General features: G+C 32.4%; 1 pseudogene; it reads left to right on the top strand.

The window, feature by feature from the left end:
• Positions 1-2,237: 2,237 nt before the first annotated feature.
• LOC144958994 (uncharacterized) lies at positions 2,238-5,321 on the top strand (annotated as a pseudogene).
• The last annotated feature ends 530 nt before the right edge of the window (positions 5,322-5,851 follow it).

The following is a 5,851-nucleotide window of genomic DNA, read 5'->3' as shown; positions in this document are numbered from 1 at the left end:
ATAACGATGATGATGATGATAATAATAATAATAATAATAATAATAATAATAATAATAATAATAATAATAATAATAATAATAATAATAATAATAATAATAATAATAATACAGAGATATAATTTATTCATTGGCTTGATTGATCTTGCTATGATAGCTTAGTCTATAGTGAGACAATGATTGTAGTCGATCGAGTTGGATGCGGTTGCTCTGTCCACAATACGATTCAATAGTCTGATGTCACGCCACCCGGCAACGGCGGCTATCTTGGTTCTACACAAAGAAAATCATTACTTTTTATTCTTAATGCTGGCTAGAACTTTTCACATACCTTGTGATCAGAATGTGTAAAAGTCAAAACATGAACAAATTTGTGTGTTTTTTTTCACTTCTGGAAACCCTTTATGCTCGCCGGAGAAATATTTCATACGGCGTCTGCCCTTGTCCCGATAGTTTAGAGCCAGTATTACTAAGTTACCATGCGTCATTAGGAAGGAAGTGACGTTACAACTGTTGAAGAGTATTCATTAGTTTATCTACACCACTAACCAGGACCTTTTCATGATTTGCTCTAAAGATTTCTTGTTCAGGCAACATTTGATCAAAAGTCCTTCAAAGTAGCAACGGGCAATAACAATTGCCTGCTACCATTTTCATGGAATACAAAAATTCTTCCAGACCTTGGGCTTGAAATTAACAGCCTGACACCCTTAAATCGTATATATGGAAGATGACTTTTAAACTGAAACCAGTGATCAATGACCAAATCTTGAAAATAAATAGTCTGAAATCCGAAATAGTGTGTTGAAGTTGATTTGAATGAATAAGATGATTTGAAAGCTGAATTATTATTTTTTAATTTATTTATTATTTATTATTTCTTGTTTATACTTTTTACTATTGTTATTGTTTCATTATCTCACGTTCATCATGAATGACATCGTGTATGTTGACTAAGGGAAATTTATTTTTCCTAAAATGAAGCTTTTATTCTGTGTTTTCAGTGAATTTACCTTTGGCTTGTCAGGTAGTGTGCGAAATCAGTTCGGGTCATATCTGAAAAATTGTGAATAAATAATTGTAGTGGATGAGTATTGATCTGAGGAGATTACTCTTGACTTTGGAGTTCCCCAGGGTTCAGTACTGGTTCTGGTTCTTTTTTTTCTATTTCAGCCATCTATCTAAAATCAGAATTTTCCGCCCATCTTTCTAGCTGATAAAAAAATGTATACTTCATTTCTGATACAAGAAATGTGTATAGTTCATTAGCCACTAGCGAGAAATGCATTCAAAGCTTTAAAGAAATGTATGAGTGAGAAAAGACTACGATTAATTATTGATTAGACAGCATGAATATTTGTGGGATACAAGAAACATGAAAGCAAATAATGTTGATGATGGCTGAAACTTCCCTCCGAATTATTGACAAAGTCAAAAACTTGTGCTCGGTGGAGCAACAGATTAAAACTGTGGTGAAATCTATGGGTTTTTCTTTCTAGAAACAATTGGATCCATTCGACTGTGAATATGTGGGGATGTGACTGTTACGGGTTGTTTTGTATAGGGGTTCAAGATAACCGCTTTGTCAAAAGCCAGCAGACAAATGCCGCCCGTAACATCACAGAGAAGGAACCACAGATAGAAATAGTAGTAGGTGACATGAAACGATCGTTAATTTGAATCAAAGGAATAAAGCAAGGGTATAATAACAATTAAACATTTATTACAAAACTAGGACTTAACTAACAATTCACTCAACCAAGATCTGTAGGTTAGGCAACTGTCCATTGTGGATGACAACTCTAGATTAAGTTCGGGGATGAGATATACTGTAATAATTATCTCTCTTAGACCATAACAGTTACCAAGCAATAAACACTTGTTAGTATTAGTAATAGTAATTTAAGAAATCGGCTTTTATATGTTTTGATTCAATCACAGTCACAATGATGATTTCTGAATGTTTTGGAACTAAACCTGATTATTTAGCACCATTTGGACTAACCTCTCTCATCTTAAACGTGTTAGTATTAGTAATAGTAATTTAAAAAGTTGGCTTTTATATGTTTTGATTCAATTTAAGTCACAATGATGACCTCCAAGTCGGTGCGCAGATCCTTAGGTCATCGGAGATCCAGCTACTAAAAGTTTCACAAACACGGCTTACTAATTTTGTCGATAGATCTTTCTATAAAGCAGGACCTACAATTTGGAACTTGCTTCCTTTGTCGGTAAGGATCATGGGCAGCGTAGAAGATTGTAAGAAAAATAGGAAAACTCGTCTTTTCCATAAATTTTTATCTAGCATTTAAATTTTCTTCTTGTTGAATAAGTTATTCGTTTTATTTTTTGATTCCATTTTGCTGAATATCAATTTCATTTAATAAAACTTGCATAGTTAGTGTGAGCAACTGTTGTGTTTGTCTGTTTGGCTCGGTATGAGTGAGAGTGTGTTAATGGTTTGATAAGTATATTGTAAAGCACTTTGAGGGTTCGACATTTAGCGCTATAAAGGAGCACTTTATTATTATTATTATTATTATTATTATTATTATTATTATTATTATTATTATTATTATTATTATTATTATTATTCTTATTATTATTATTAATTATTATTATTATTATTATTTAAATTATTATTATTATTATTATTATTATTATTATTATTATTATTATTATTATTATTATTATTATTATTATTATTATTATTATTATTATTATTATTATTATTATTATCATTATTATTATTATTTATGTATTCGGGTGACTTCATGCCGCATTTGGTTCTTAAATTACTGGGTAGGAAATTTCAGTCCGGTACTTTGCTGGACACCCTGTCACCATTATCATCATCATCATCATCATCATCATCATCATCATCATCATCATCATCATCATCATCATCATCATCATCATCATCATCATCATCATCATCAGTGTTGTTTTTTTTTCATCACGATCTTAAAAAAGATTATTTATTTATTTATTTATTTATTTATTTATTTATTTATTTATTTATTTATTTGTTTATTTTTGTACATCATCATCATCGTCATCATCATCATCATCATCATCATCATCATCATCATCATCATCATCATCATCATCATCATCATTGTTGTTTTTTTATCACGATCTTAAAAAGTTATTTATTTATTTATTTATTTATTTATTTATTTATTTATTTGTTTATTTTTGTACAGGTCTAATTTGCTGTATGAACAATTACCTAAATATTGTATTTCATGCTGCCATATCATTTGACAACAGTTTGTGTAATGAAATTAATGATTTAAAATGACACATTAATCTTTTGATTTTTAAGCTCGAGACTTGATCAATCTCAGCATGTGGACATTCTCAATCGTTGCTAACCTATCTTTTGGTTTTACCGATTTTGTTATTTATACCTACAATGAATTTCTTTCAATGAGGATAATTTATCACTTCAATATTTTTTCAAAGAAAGAATTCTCTTTTCCATTTTACAGATAACTACGATGTTGACGGCTGTGACCAGTCTTTGAACAATGAAGACTTTCGAGTTGAAATCGATGTAGATGAATATACAGACAGATGTGTGGAATGTCACAAGCCTGGCACTGATGTCCAAACAAGTCGTTATAGACCTTTTGAACAACTTTCAACAAATTACGATGGACCAGAAACTGATTCTTTTGAAATAGATGAGGCACAAATGGATGAGAAATCTCATAATTTTTGTTTCAAAAATGTTTCTAGTAATTCAATCTTCAAGTGATCCATTGATTCTCAAGAAGAAGAAAAAACCCATGAGAATTCTAAAATTAAGTCTTATAAATGTTCTATTTGTTGTAAGGTATTTCCTTGTAGATCAAGATTTCTAAGGCATACTAGAAGTCACACAGGAGAAAAGCCATTCAAATGTCTCACTTGTCGAAAGGCATTTGCCAACAGTTCTAAGTTAAAAGATCATATGAGAACTCATACAGGAGAAAGGCCATTCAAATGTCTCACTTGTCGAAAGGCATTTGCCAACAGTTCTAATTTAAAAGATCATATGAGAACTCATACAGGAGAAAGACCATTCAAATGTCTCACTTGTCGAAAGGCATTTGCCAACAGTTCTAATTTAAAAGATCATATGAGAAGTCATACAGGAGAAAGACCATTCAAATGTCTCACTTGTCGAAAGGCATTTGCCAACAGTTCTAATTTAAAAGATCATATGAGAACTCATACAGGAGAAAGGCCATTCAAATGTCTCACTTGTCGAAAGGCATTTGCCAACAGTTCTAATTTAAAAGATCATATGAGAACTCATACAGGAGAAAGACCATTCAAATGTCTCACTTGTCGAAAGGCATTTGCCAACAGTTCTAATTTAAAAGATCATATGAGAAGTCATACAGGAGAAAGACCATTCAAATGTCTCACTTGTCGAAAGGCATTTGCCAACAGTTCTCATTTAAAAGATCATATGAGAACTCATACAGGAGAAAAGCCATTCAAATGTCTCACTTGTCGAAAGGCATTTGCCAACAGTTCTAAGTTAAAAGATCATATGAGAACTCATACAGGAGAAAGACCATTCAAATGTCTGACTTGTGAAAAGGCTTTTATCAAGAAACAAGAATTACAGGTACATATCAGAATTTACACAGGAGAAAGACCATTAAACTGTCTGACTTGTGGGAAGGCATTTGTCAACAGTTCTAATTTAAAATGTCACATCAGAACTCATACAGGAGAAAGACCATTCAAATGTCTGACTTGTGAAAAGGCATTTGGCGCAAAACGTGAATTACAATTTCATATCAGAACTCATACAGGAGAAAGACCATACAAATGTCCAACCTGTGAAAAGACAAATATCAGGAATTGGGAATTCCAAAACATATCAGTACTCCTACGGGGGAAAGACTATTGAAATGTCCAACCTGTGAAAAGACATTTTTTTTTAGGAATTGGGAGTTACAAAACCATATCAGAACTCCTACGGGAGAAAGACTATTAAAATGTCCAACCTGCGGAAAGGCATTTATCACGAAACAAGAATTGCAATTACATATCAGAACTCACACAGGAGAAAGACCATTCAAATGTCTAACTTGTGGAAAGGCATTTGCCGAAAGTTCTAATTTAAAAGTACACATCACAACTCATACAGGTGAAAGACCGCTCAATTTAATTTTCTTACCTGTGGAAAGGCATTTATAACGAAACAAATAATTCAACGACACATTAGAACTCATACAGGAGAAAGACCATTCAAATGTCTGACCTGCGAAAAGGAATTTATAAAGAACACATATTTACAACGGCACCTCAAAACTCATTAGAGTGAAAGACCATTCAAATGTCTGACCTGCGAAAAGGGATTTATAAAGAACACATATTTACAACGGCACCTCAAAACTCATAGAGATAAAGACCATTCAAATGTCTAACCTGTCAAAAGGCATAAAATTACTTATGGTACATATTTGAAATGACACATCAGAATTCATATTGGAGAAAAAACAATGTTAATGTTTGACCTGTTGCAAGGCATTTACCAGAATTCCAAAATTATATCCTTCATTGTTTAAGTAAATTTTTCACTCATCCACAAACTAAAGTAAGTTTTGGCCCCACACATTGTCGGTGGGGAGGGGATGAGAGAGAGAGAGAGAGAGAGAGAGAGAGAGAGAGAGAGAGAAGAGAGAGAGAGAGAGAGAGAGAGAGAGAGAGAAATGGAGATGAGCAGGTTGCTTAGTGACATACCCTTTGTGATTTGATAACCTGAAACTGCCCAAAAACGAAAGAATAATGAAAAAAAAATTAAGTCTTAACACTTGATGATGATAGCGACAAGAAAATTAATTACAGC

Source organism: Berghia stephanieae, chromosome 13 (genome assembly GCF_034508935.2).
Source record: "Berghia stephanieae isolate SIO BIC M18660-M18661 chromosome 13, UCSD_Bste_1.3, whole genome shotgun sequence".
In the NCBI taxonomy this organism is placed as follows: domain Eukaryota; kingdom Metazoa; phylum Mollusca; class Gastropoda; order Nudibranchia; family Aeolidiidae; genus Berghia; species Berghia stephanieae.
Note: the sequence above shows the minus strand (reverse complement) of the source record. Positions and strands in the feature narration are given on the sequence as shown.